This window comes from Falco punctatus, assembly GCF_963210335.1.
Source record: "Falco punctatus genome assembly, chromosome: 11".
Lineage (NCBI taxonomy): Eukaryota > Metazoa > Chordata > Aves > Falconiformes > Falconidae > Falco > Falco punctatus.
The window spans coordinates 23231395-23245307 of NC_137591.1; the positions used below are offsets into that span (position 1 = coordinate 23231395).

The following is a 13913-nucleotide window of genomic DNA, read 5'->3' on the forward strand; positions in this document are numbered from 1 at the left end:
TAGTTCCCACATAAATGAGTATATGCTGATTAGAAAACTCCAATTTCATAAATAAAAAATTAGCCAAATTTTGATCTAAAAAGTCACCTGAATTTTGAAAACAAATACCATTGTATATATCATGAATATATTAAGCTGCTGTTTGCTGGCAGCTTCCCTAGAGACAATTGGGAACATTTCTTTTGGTGGCTAGCTCATTCTCATAGATACATATCTCAGAAACACAATAACACATTCCCAGAGTTACTAAATCAGAAACTTTGTAATAAAAAGAACTATTTCTAGCAAATTCAGAAGTGATTAAATACCTTATGTATATGTAGTATTTTGGTATTTCCATAACTGAGAACTTCCATACCATTTGTTAATATCTATATGTTTTAAAATATCTCCAGGGCAGCAAAGAGTGAAGTCTTAGTGTTAGAGTGCTACACTTTCTAGTGTGATTTTAAAAAACAAACAAACAAAAAAACTAAACCAAAAATAAAACACAAAACAAAACAAAAAAACACTTCCAAACTGTAAAGTTTTTTTTTTAAAAAAAAATACTTGATCAGTTCAACTTTGCTTCTTACAGCTATGAAACTATTGTTTTATAAACACAAGTTTCATCCATTTATAAATTATATATAAAATATTGCAATAATAGGGTTTGTATATTGGCAATCTACTGATTATTATCATTATTAATAATAAAAGGAACATCTGTCCTCATCCAAGGAAACAACGCTGTTCTTGTTTGGCTACAGAAACACCTGAAACTGGATCTTTTTTTCCTTATTACCTATTATGCGTATTTTTCTCTGATTTTAACTTCAGCCAAGACAACTGATCTGGAAAACCCTTGCAAGCTTCTTTTTTCAAATAGGCATATTAGCTAATAAAACAAAATTAAAACCAGCTAATGCAAAGTTAAACAATATATAATTAATGATAGCCGAATTGCTGGAACAGAGTACTTACTATTCTGTGATATCAGTGGAAGAGAAAAATAGTTAAGACTTTAATCAACACCTACTTTAGTTATCCAACAAAAAGCATGTTCCACCATCAGATTTTCTGGTAATATTAAGGTTGTTTAGTATGCTTGTTTCTGACATGTTTATTTTTAAGCTTATTATTGTTACTTAATACATTTTACTCAGTATTCTTAAAAACTGTTTATTAGCCTTCTATTTTTGTTTGTTAACTTTTGGTTCTATCTCTCCTTTGTAACAGACTTTAACATTGATAATAGTCATGATACTTGTACTTGATAGATTTCACCCTTCTTAGTTTTTCCTTCTCTTACAATTCAAAGACACACTTCTTAAAACATGAATTAAAACCATTCATTATAGGTAAACTTCTGACTGTGAAAATTAACTCTACCCCAGTCCAGTTAGAACTAATTACATTCTGAGAGCAGTACATGTTGCACCATTTAAAACCCTGATTTTTTTCCCCTTCTCCGTTTTGATATCCCTTTTCACCTTCTGCTCATCTCTCAAAATTATTCCTGTTTATTGAACCTATTCCGCCAGGTCTACCAGTGGCTGGTATAACTGTCCAGTCTATTTTAGTTTAACCAAGCAGGTATTGTCAGTATTTCTCACATCCTGTGTGTTCAGATGCTGCAGCAGGACATTGCACATCGGCAGTCACAGCTTTCACAGCACCTTTGGTTGCACATGTCACCATCTTTCCCTTTCTTTCATTCCTCCATCTTTTATTTTTGCAGTGACCTGAGTAGCAATAAGCACAAAAGGATTTGCCTTAAAAATACCCAGTGTTCATTAACAGGATCATAAGATCTCATAACCTTTTTTTTCCCCTTCTCTGGGAATGGATTGTCATTTGGGTCAAAGCACCCACTGTGAGTCTCATCCCGTTAATAGGAGGTTGCTTTAGAAAGGGCCATAATCACACCTTGTTTTGTTCCTGGTGCTCCTTTAAACCCTTCAGCTTCAGCCTTACAGACTCAACTGTCAGATCCTTCTCTTTCAAGATATTTCCTGCATCAGTACTTAGATTTGTGTTACTATACATAAAACGCTGCCTAGATATTTTTTTAAGAAAAAGGTACTCAGGGAAGAGAGAGTTTTCCCAGCATCTTCCCCAAATTCAGTAAGAAAGGCCAATCAATCCAGTGCAGGTTTTCTCTCTTTTACAGAGCAGTATGGGGTTTTAAATCCTCAAAAGCCTTCTTGGCCTCTCTATAAATTAAAAATGGCAAGTTAGAGGGGACAAGCATAAGAAAGCAAAAACATTCAGATCATGCAATGACAGGTAGCAACAGAAGTTTCTGAATGGTAGAAAGTGCTGCATGAAAGGGGCTCTCAATTTGAAAAACACTTCTTCCAAGATTCAGTGGAGTTTAGCAGTAGAGAGAAATCTCACATTAACGTCATGGCAGCTGAAAGTGATTTCCCAGATTATCCACAAATGTTGTAAACCAGGACAAGTACATGTAAACAGTTGGGTGGGGAGGGGGCAGTAAGAAACCGTGTGCTAACTTACTACAAGGGTCTCCTGATTCTTTGAAGAGGCTTTTTTACAAAAACTACAAAAGGACTAAAAGTAACACATAACTTTGCTGTGCAATTCAGTTATCTAATATACAGAGAATCAAAAAAGGATCACACTTGTCTAGTTCAAGTATATTATCCATTATCTTCTGCTTTCTCCTGCCACACCTTGCCAGCCTTACTGTCTTGCAAAATTTCTCTGAAAAATAGGATCCTCTGACACTACTGTAGTAAAAATAAAGAACACAACCCTGGGTGCTCTGGGTAAGACAACAGAATTCCTTTTGTACCCTTGGTACTTAATAGGTGCTTAATTGACTGAAATAAAATTTTAAAAAGTTTGCTACACTTGTATAAGTGACTCTTGCAAAATTAGCAAAATATCAAACTGTATTCATACTATTATTAAGCAAAAGAAAAGCAGCTGAAAAGCAGAAATAAACTTTAGAAGATTGACATTGAATATGATTCTGTAAGTACCATAACTATACTAGTCTACTACACATATTGGTTTACAAAAATACAGTTTAAAAAAATCTTTCACAAACTTTTCTTATTCTGTTTCTTGGGATGAAATAACAATACAATATTTTAAGATACCTGTATCCAGTTTTGAATATGGAAAAGATCCATCTTAAATGAAATTTGTTGAACAAAGACATCTGGGGCAGGACTCTCGAATCTTTATAACTAAAAAAATGAGTTAGTAAGGAAACCTGTTACTAGCATACATAGTTATTGCATCCCTGCCATAATGTGAATACATTTAGGTTTTATTAGCAAGGGTAAACGAGTATAATTTGACATTTATACTTCTTCAGCAACAAAATTTAAAAAGGCTTTAAAACATGCTAAATTTGGAGTTTGAGCACACAAGGAAAACTGAACAAACACTGTAATTTAATTTATTTCATTTTACCAACAGTTTAATGGCTCTAATAATATTGGCAGTAATGCACATGCTTATGATAACCAGAACTATATCTTCCTTTTAATCATTAGTATATGAATATTAACATTGCAAAATACTACATTTAACCTAAATTGCACCCAAAATCACACAAAAGTCATCCAGAGATTGTACTACATTGAAGACATCAGTACAATACTAAAAAGACAATTCTGTTAAAACAGTGAGGCTGAAACATGGAGGGAGGAAAAAAAAAAATTATACAACTTTCACTTATCTGTACATTATTGCCAAACTTCACAGGTACGTCTGAATCCTGCTGTCTGAGAGAGGTAGTATGTTGTCTGTATGTATTATCTGTCATAAACTAATAGTTGATTGACTGGCTACCTAGAGTTTGCAATACTTTCAGTCCTGCATTTCCTCATTGTCAACAAGTAATAACTAGATCTCAACCTGAAAAACTTTCAGGATGATGTATTTTTTTTCTCAAATTCAAAATCTACTGAAATACACTTCCCCATTATAGCCATGCAGGTAAGCCAGATTCTCAGCAGATGCTAAAATCGTGCAGAACTACTGAAGACAAGACTCAAGTAGTAAATCTCTGAATGAAAATAAATGTAAATTCCTGGACCAACACAACCAATACAGGGTTTGCGTTTCAGAGCCCAGGTTGTTTTGGATGTGTGAATGCTCTTATAATTCAAAGTCAATGACCCAAGTCCAAACTGTGACAAAAACAAACTATGACCAAAACCCTGACTCTGATGACTGTATACATCACATGATGAAGATGAGCAAAGGATTACCTGAGCTGCTGCCAGCCACAAACTAACTCAGTTACATCGACACACCATACTGGCCACGGTAACACAGCCACACTGCTCTGGGATCTAAGCTTCTGTCTCTGCATATAGCATCTGTGCCGTGCCAGGTACTGACCAGTGCTTGCTCAGCATTTTGTATCCTGTTTCACAGCCAGAGCAGAGGTTTGGCGCTTGCCACAAGTAGTTGTGGCACATACAAAACTTAGAGAGCACTCCTTATATTTTCAATTATGGAATGAAGGCAAATACTTGTTTGCAGGCATTGTTGTAAACTGGCATTGATTTGGAATTTCAACGTAATTTTTCAACCCCTAATTAAAAATCAGCCAAATAACCCTGGTTCTGAGAAAATGACTGAGCCAGAATACAGTGCTGTATAAAGACAGACACTTGATTCTCCTTTTCCCCTCTTTAATATTTCTTCTCTTCTCTGGAATTCATCTGTCAAAAAAATTACAATAAATTTCTTCAATCATCTGCATCTTCCAGAGGGAGTTCTGACATTTTTGCTAGGCAACACCATACCTTAACACATAATCTTCACTAGATACCATTCACATCAGTATAACAAAAAGAGATTGTTTTTAGAATAATTTTTCCCTGAATCATATGCCATAATCAGGGAAAGGGAAAAAGAAAAGCTATTAGGAGGATGTAAGAAAAAGAGTTTCTTTTTTTTTTTTTTTTATACAAAAATCACACCTTTCTCCTACGGTTTCCTAGTACTAATTTTAATAACTATTACATTTTTTTTTAGCAGCATTGGTTTCAGATTTAGACTTTGATATTCTACAGAGAATGACAATTTTCTGCCTAAATCTTTTTTATGATTTTATTATTTTTGACCTAGTGAATCTATACCTATATAATCTGAATTAGTTTACCTAGACGTAGTCCAGTGAATCCAGTGGGGGCTGGATTCTATGCAGTTACTTCTGACAACTAATTTTCATCTGAGTTACATCTGGATGAGATATTATTTCAATAAAAGGTCAGCTCCTGGACTTCAACAGTCAAAGAGCCATTTGGAAAGGAAGAGGTTGTCAAAAGCCTCCTTAAATTAGAAGCTTCAATAGAAAGTGGTATGGAACTCTGGATTTGTTTCAGAGATAAGTGATTAAATGTTTGTGTTCATAGAAATTACAATGACTATACACAATGCTGAAGCCATCTGCTGAAAGTCTTATAAAAGATTAAACACTGAGTATACTGGAAAAATCCTATGGGAATATCTTGCACAATTGGAAGCTAGCATTCTTGCGCACACAGCAGCCTGCAGGAAAAAAAAAAAAAAAAAAGCACAGCACAAGCTCTTTAATCATAAATCCTGTGAGTTTGTTGTTGTTTTTTTTTTAAATCCTGCATATCGTCAATTTATAGTGTTTGTTTTGTAAACAAACAGCCTGTGAAGTTAAGAAACAGCCAAGCCTTTTACTTATCAGAAGAACTGATGGGTTTCTTTTGTAATCAGAGGGATCGAAAAGAGCAAGCCCAAAGTGCACCTTGGTAATTGTCTAGGATTCCTCTTATCAAGGTATGTGTGTCTGTCCCATTTCATTGGCCAAACTAACTCTCAGCACCATCATTCCTCAAATATTTTTAGTAGCTCATTACTCAGCCTATACCAAAATTTTGTATTGGGACTGGAAAAATCCAAAACATGTGTAAAATAAATAATTAGGAAGAAATCAACACATTTTGTGAGCAATAGAGTAAACAATATTTGCACAGAAATGTTTTATGATTACTGGTTTACAAAGCGAAATAATTGTTTTACATTTACAATAATGCTCAAACTTCAGAAAATACAGGCAGTTTTTTACAAATCAGATAGTTTGGAGTAACCTTCTACCCATTACACACAAAATTAATCTTATGAAACTTTCCATCCAATATTGCTTCTACTCCAGATGGCTACCATCTAATAACTATCCATTTGCATTAATTTGTTGAATTATACTTCTTACTGTCATATACTTCCTGCAAGACAGAAAATCATCTTGTTTTGTCAAAAGTGTCCATAAATTATGAAATTATGCTTTCTATGTTTTGCATGCTGTGGGCTAGCTAAATAATGTAGCTTATTTATTTATTCCAGAGGAACAGCATCAGCTTTGAAATACAGTGACATTAGACAATGCTCTTCAGTTTTCCAAAACTTTTCTTCAAAAGCTTTGTGAACTATAGAATACAATTAATTCACTTGAGAAATAACAGCTTTTAAATTATGTATAACATTAAAGAGCTTTTCAAAACACTGGCCAAAGACTACATCAGTCTGTGGAATTGGAAGTAGACCAAACAAATTGTTTAACTTGCATTCTGGCCAGGATATCAGGTCAGGCTTCCTCTCCTTATGAAGTGATGTAGGATGCCTAATAAACAAGTGAGTAAAGAACTCTGACCTCTTAAATTTCCAACACTATACCTACTCTGTAGTTGTGGTTCATCTAGACATGAGAAGTAATTTTAACTAAACCCAGAAAAAAACCAAACCAAATTAACAACCCCACCCCCCTGCAAACCAACACAAACCACCAGACTGAAATGGTCTTAAGATCTTCAGAATACACCAGGCCAAAACCCCGGGTAGTCACTGGCTCAGGCAGCCAAGGTTATGTTGTTCTAGCACCTATGCCACCTTGCTGCAGAAGCTTCACACAGATGGCAAAGCAGACATACCTTAATAAAGTCAAGCCTACATGTCCCTAACACTAGAAAAATGAGAGTATGAGCATCACTTGTTGCATAACCATATCATATGTTACTTCTAAACTTTTGTTTGACCCAGGAAAATACACCAGAATTTCCACCCACTTTTTCCCCTAAAAGTTATATGGCATCAGTGGGTCTCAAAGTACTAGATATCCAAGGTAACGGGGTTAGATATTTCTACTTAATGTTTGAAAAATGCTAAGGTTCCCAAGGCTGTTATTTGTTCTAATTTATACTAATTCCCAATAGGAATTTGTGCCATATATAATCCAGCCCTTATTAGAAAGCTTCCCTAGGTTCACCCCTTTGGCAATGAAGCTATTTGGCATCTCTTGCTGCAGATCTGAACAGCCAATCTACTGTGCCATTTGTTCCATCACATCACTTCTCCTCCAGAAAGACACCTGAGCCTCACTCTAGTGCATCACAGAAACACACACCTAATAACCTTTCCTTGGGAATCCTTCTAACTTCAGGCTCTGCCTCCTTCCCATTACCCTTCTAATCTGTGTTATTTTGCTACTGCTCTTGAGACACTTCCAAACCAAAGGATTTTGCTCGGAAGAGCCAGAAGAAAAACAGACTCTTCTTATAAGACTGTCATTCTTATTATAGCAATACTTCAGGAAAAATTATCCAAGTCCATTCTTCACTGCATTTTGAAACACAAAACAAAGAGAAAATCACAGAAAACAAGAGCCAAACATAATGAACCCTGAGGAAAAAATATCAACCATATTAGAGCTTTACGGTTTGGCATGACAGGTGAGTATTTCTTTTCTTCAGAGACTCCAGCAAATCAGAACAATAGTGCTGATGGCATGGTATAATTGTCTCTGATATGCTGCAGTGAGTGTTATTTATGGTTGTTTATAAAATATGCTGTCAGAATGGCAGGCTGCCTAGGACCTTCACATTATTTATGGTTTCTCCTGTCTTCACATGCCCTTTTGTGTACCAAATTAAAAAAAAAAAAAAAAAACACAACAAAACAACAACAAAAAAAACCAACCAACCAAACAACCACCAGTTTAAACTTCATGCTCTTGAAACAAGAACACTTTTTTCAGAAAACATGATTATTTTTTTTTTTTTGTATTACACATCTGTTATTCTTGTTATTCTGTGAATACTTATTATGAAAAATATTTATATCCTCAGGAAAATATTTCCCATGTTCTCTCTCAGCAAAAGCACAAATTATTTACTGAATGATGGCATGTAATGCTACTTATGCCATTAGCATTATACTTGATATAAATCAAGAACCTGGACTTTTGTTTGGGGCTTTCACAGGTGCCTTATTGAAATATATCAGCCTGTTCCCACACAGTTTTAAAAATATGGTCTTAAATACCCAATACCTGTAAAACATCTTTGAAAATATTTACATAAAAAGTTTTGAGGTTCAATTTTCTTCTTAGGTATAGCAAATATCAATTTTGCCAAATATGCCTTTTATTTAAATCAGAAAAAAAACCCAAACCTTTAAAGACTTACAAAAGGCTAATTTTAGAACTGATATTCTTGTTTTGTTTCAAAAAAGATTTAACCAAGAAGAGTTCATTAACACCAACCACCCATTAGTTTCTTCAGTAAAATCATGCTTTTCCTCAAAATTTGTTGTTTAGCAACAGAAAATGGCTAGTAGAAGACATGCAAGACAAGTAGAGCTGTTTGAAGTGTTAAAGTAGCAGAAAACAGGCATGCAGACAAGATAGATCTGCAATCAACAATGTAGATTTTTTTGAATGTTCTGACCCCAAAAGAACTGCAGCAATGCCAGCCACTTGAATCAAAATCTAAGTGTTAAAGCAAGCAGGTAGATTTATTCATACATCTTCTTCAAATATTTTTGACACCTTGCAGATTCCAGATACTGTCTAATAAGGTGCAATTTGTCAATGGCAAGATATAATAAATAAAAGAATGAGGAAAACATTTTATTTATTGTGATCCAAACAAGTATTATAGAGATATCTAAGTTGTTATACTTTTTATCACCAGTTATTTAAACATGATAATGAAATACAAAACTACAAGACATATTACAAGAAAACCTTTTTCTTTTTCATCAGATAAGTAGTTATTCTTAAAAAAAATAGAGTACAAGTCACATTCACATTTAGTTCTCAGGTTCCTAAAAACGCACATATCCAATAAGCACATGTTTTTCATTCAAAAGCATCTTTCCTCCTCTTTAACTAACTACATGACTACAAGTTTGTTTTCAAACTTCTTACTAAATCACAAATTAAATAAGGATAAATGAATTAGGAATCCGATAATGATTCTAATGTGCCAGATCTCAGTAGCCACTGATGATACCTTATTGCAGTACACATTTTTACCTAAGACTGTTAGTTGCAGAAATTTTGTCATTATTTTCAGATGGACTGAGCCTTGGGAACAGTTCCAAAACCCCAAAACAATTCCACCCACCTTTTTTATTTACAGCATTGGAGGAGAGAGTTCAGAGGTAAGATGCTTTATTTTCTTACATCTTTCAATCCAGTTGGAGTCATGTATCATCTTTAGTCTTCCAATATATGTGCCCTGCATATTAATGTTAACTAAATGGCTTTAACACCTTGTCCTGCCAAAATTAGCAATCAGCATCTGATGGATAACAGATTACCTTCACACATCTCTACATGGTTTTAGACAAATATGGAAGGCTGAAACACAAGGAAGGTTAGAAAGTACGATTTCATTCATGAGAAAAAGTCAAGGTTTTAGTTCTGAAACTTGTCATGGAAAAGAAAACTTAAATGGTTGTGTTTTTTAAATTAAAAGGATCAATATGATTTCCTTCAAAAACATCCAAAGGATTTCAACATGAACTAAAAAAAATTACAAATAATCCAATGCTTTACCTTTAATCTTTAGTTGCAGCTTGAGATTTCTCAGCTTTATTATAAAACTGAGTTACACAGCCACAACGTGATCTTACTAAACATCCTGGCCTTTGGCAGTTTACTAAGAATATTTTCTGAAATATAATGAACTCCTTGCTTTATATTTTGCATTATATTTTAATTGTACTATTTCTAGCCATGATTTCAAAATACCACATAAGGAATACATATATGCTTTAGCTGTTTCCTACTATAAAATTAACTGGTCCCAGAATTCTCAATAAAGTTATGCTAACAAGATGATGACTAGAGGGCAGACAAGATATCTACTTTCCAAAAAGACTTTGCTGTCTTTAGGTATACTTGTTTACACTCCCCAGCTGTTTGACAGGAATCCATAGTGCAGGTTTTGTTACAGATCGTAACACCTGTAACTTCAATGAGTAAATCTAATTTATAGTTGAAATTGAAGAGAACTCATCTCCTGAAGTTTCTGTCCTGTTGCTATAGAATTTGCAGATATTTTGAGCAGACTATTGTCTGCACAACAAAACATTTCCTCATCACAGGACTATATAAATTTATTCCCAGAAAAGGGAATCTAGTTTAAACAAGCTGTAAGCTATATGAAATTGGTTAAGTTTTTACGGAGTAGAGCACAGCCATGGCAGACATTATTAAGAAATCTCTGTGTCACAGCCAGTCAAATTTATCCCAGGGTTTTTGCCACTGGTACTGCCAGACGTTAACCTACTTGTATCATTTCTTGCTGATCACAAACGCAGTGGGGAGAGGATAGCCCAAAACCTAGCCAGCAAACAATACTACATGAAGAGGCAAACCCATGGGTTGTAATCCTCAGTAGTTCACTATTGCTCCTAGGAAAAGTAAGAGACTATAATTTCTACTACCCCATGAGATCTCCTTAAAACCATCCCCTTTTACAGCCCACTGGGAGAAACAGACATTTTAAATAATTGAGTTGCATCAAAACACTCAAAGACCACTCAAAACATATCACTTAAGCTCAGGCTACAGAAATCAGATGCTTACACTGGCAAACATCCAAAAATTCAGGCCCAAAGTGTGCCTGTCTACAAAAGTAATGTCTAAAATAGAAGGATGCTATCTTGGTCAGGTGTTCATTAGGATACTGAACAAATACTTAGAGGTCTTGCACTCATCCAGGCACACACTGGATCACCAAGTTCTTACAGTTTCCGATTCTCAAAAAGGTGGCAAACATTTCTGACTGTTTTCTGTAAATGTGGATTTCACAAAGAAGAATTAAGAATATTTAAATCCTGCCATTTATTTACCAAAGGGACATACTACATCAGGACCAGTTTTGAAAGAATGTTGAATGATGATGCTCTAACTTCAGGGTCTAAAATTCTTAGCAGCTTGCTCTCATTGTATCAACTAGGTATCATTCAGAATCCAGAGGGGAATAATGACCTTGACTCCTTAAAAGGAAGTTCAGATAAGGTCCTCTAAAATGTTAATCTGCATTTTGCACAGTGTTCTTTGAGAAAGGCTTTTCTGAACAGACCTTCAACCAAAAAAACCCAAACATGTTCCAACACAAAAATGAGAGGCTTTTATGGAGATAAAGCTGGAAAAATGACAGAAGACAAACAGAAGCAAAATGCAGCTTCCCATTCACAAATATTGAATTTTGAAAAACTTGAATTTTGGAGAAAAAAAGTATTCCACAAGGGGAGCAAAATAAGAGGGATTTGAAAAAGATTTGCCTTTGGGGTGGCAAAATCAAATTCTTAATTTCAGAAATCAAATTCTCCATTCATTAAATCAGTAGGAAGTAGAATAGAAGAGGATTCAAAGAAGAAGTCTGCACAACATCCCTCATCCATCTTCACAGCAATTAGTGAAAAGGTTAGAGCTAACTACAGCAGTTTTAGCTGGGCCCATGTGGAAAACAGGCACACACATAGTGGTAGGAAAGAACCAACCAATTTAAATTGATTGCATGACAAACTGAACAGGAGTAGAACACGCAATACACCATGATCAATCTGAACGTTAAGGAATTGCATAGTGTCACCCAGGAGATAAGAGATATTTTTATGAAAAAAGAATGAAGTAATCCCAGCTCATTGACTAAGATGCAGAAATTGTCCAGAATCTTGCCCAACCTTCCCCTCCCTTATCCACTGATTGTACATCATCTAGTAATCATGTGTTTTATGCTGCTGGCTTGCTTTCAGTGCAAGGACAGATGCCATGAGCTTCCTATTAGCACAATACAGACGGCAGCAGCACTTGTAAATCAACATGATGGATTACCCCAGGACACGAGCCGATTCTGATTGCAGCATTAGGCAACACAGAAAGGGGAAAACTCTCTTATGCTTATGGCAGCATATCACCAATGCTTTAATTCTTTCTCTGAAAATGAAATGTTATATATATATATATATATATATATATATGTATTGGTATTTATTATTTATTTGGGAAACACACTAATAAATCACATAATTTCTGCCAGTATTTTGCATGGTTATTTCACACACTGTTCTTCCTGCAGCAAGTTACTGCCTTTGTACATATCTGTAAAAGAGTTAATTGAAATTAGTTAAATGCACATGTAGTGATATGTGCCAGTTTATTTAATACTATATGAATTAACATTAAACTGCAAAATGAATACTTTATGGGCAAAAAAAGAAGCAATTAGACATATGTGGTTAAAATATAGTTTACAAACATAACTTTAAACCAGATGACATTATCACATCCTTCAGAAGGAGAGATCTTATTTTTCAACTATGGCTTAATCAGCATTGACTTTTATAGATACAATGTCATGCAGTAACCATGAAATGTTGTTGTTGAGTTTTGTTTTTTTTTTTCTTTTTAAGAGCAAAGAAATCTACAGAAAATTCTTTGCACCGTTTTAGCAAACACAACTGTAACATACATTCTGTTCAGAAAGTTGTATCTTATTTTTCAATTTCCTTCTAACCTTCCTAAAGGTTAGGATTTGAGATCAAAATGGATATTTACAGAAGCATCTTCCAACTTTCTTTTGCCAGATGTTCCTCTCCCTTAAAAAAAAAAAATAAAATGCAGGGGTGATGGTTCTGGTGATTCAATGCAATACAGTGGGTAAATATGTAAAACATAGAAAGCAAAGTTAAAAAAACCCAAACAACCAAAACCCCTACAAAAAAACCCACCTGAAAGTGGTGGCCAAGCTAATTTTAACTTTCTCTCTCACAAAGCATATAAAGAGTATCTTCAGACTGAAGCAAATATCAGGTTAATACAGAGTACAGGAAATATCACTGGATTAATCAGTACAACACACAGCACTTTTGCTAGACCTACAGAATAGCTTAAGAACTGGTAACAAAAGGTAAAAGACTCTCAACCAAGTCAGTAGATTTTGGATGAGCTTCTCAAATGAAGAAGCCAACCAGAAGACAGACCACTGTTTCCTCTGTTTTCATACCAACATACTTAGACTCTGAACAAGGACCAGAGAGAACAATAAGCCACGGGAAAAATGTTCATCTACTTTTTTTTTACCCTAGAAGTTTTGTTATCTGATCCACACCTATTTTAGACAATTCTGTCGGTGAGGTATAAGGATGACAGCGAGAATGTAAGAGCTACATGGGCAGCATATGGCCCTGTCTCTGCTGAAAGGAAGACTGGCATAGGTCTTTATTCTCCTTTCTGATAATGACAGGATCATGCAGAAGCTGTTTTCATGGTGACTCTTCTTTCTTTCTTCACAATGTTTGCAGAGCACCCCTGTTTCTCATTCTGCCCTTTTTGAAACTAGACATCAAAAAGGTAAGACTAACTACACTCTGAAATCAATAGTTAATAGAAGCAGAACACAAGGATAAGATAGTATACCACAGATAAGAAGTGCCACTAGCCACTCCACTAGGGCAAAAAAATACAGCACTTCAGCTTAAAATATATATTAAATTTAAATTTGATCAGAATACTTATGAGATAGACAATAAACTTAATAGGCTTTAAAAGGCAATAATGTCATTCATTACCAGTAAAAGGACCCTACAAGTACTAAATTAGCTGTAAAATGACATTCTGG

The 13913-nt window shown here is 34.8% G+C and overlaps 1 long non-coding RNA gene across 1 annotated transcript; it reads left to right on the top strand.

The window, feature by feature from the left end:
- The first annotated feature begins 5537 nt into the window (after positions 1 to 5537).
- Positions 5538 to 12700, top strand: LOC308071594. The gene is made up of 2 exons (XR_013931252.1): positions 5538 to 9090; positions 9127 to 12700. It is a non-coding gene; the product is annotated as an uncharacterized lncRNA (long non-coding RNA).
- The last annotated feature ends 1213 nt before the right edge of the window (positions 12701 to 13913 follow it).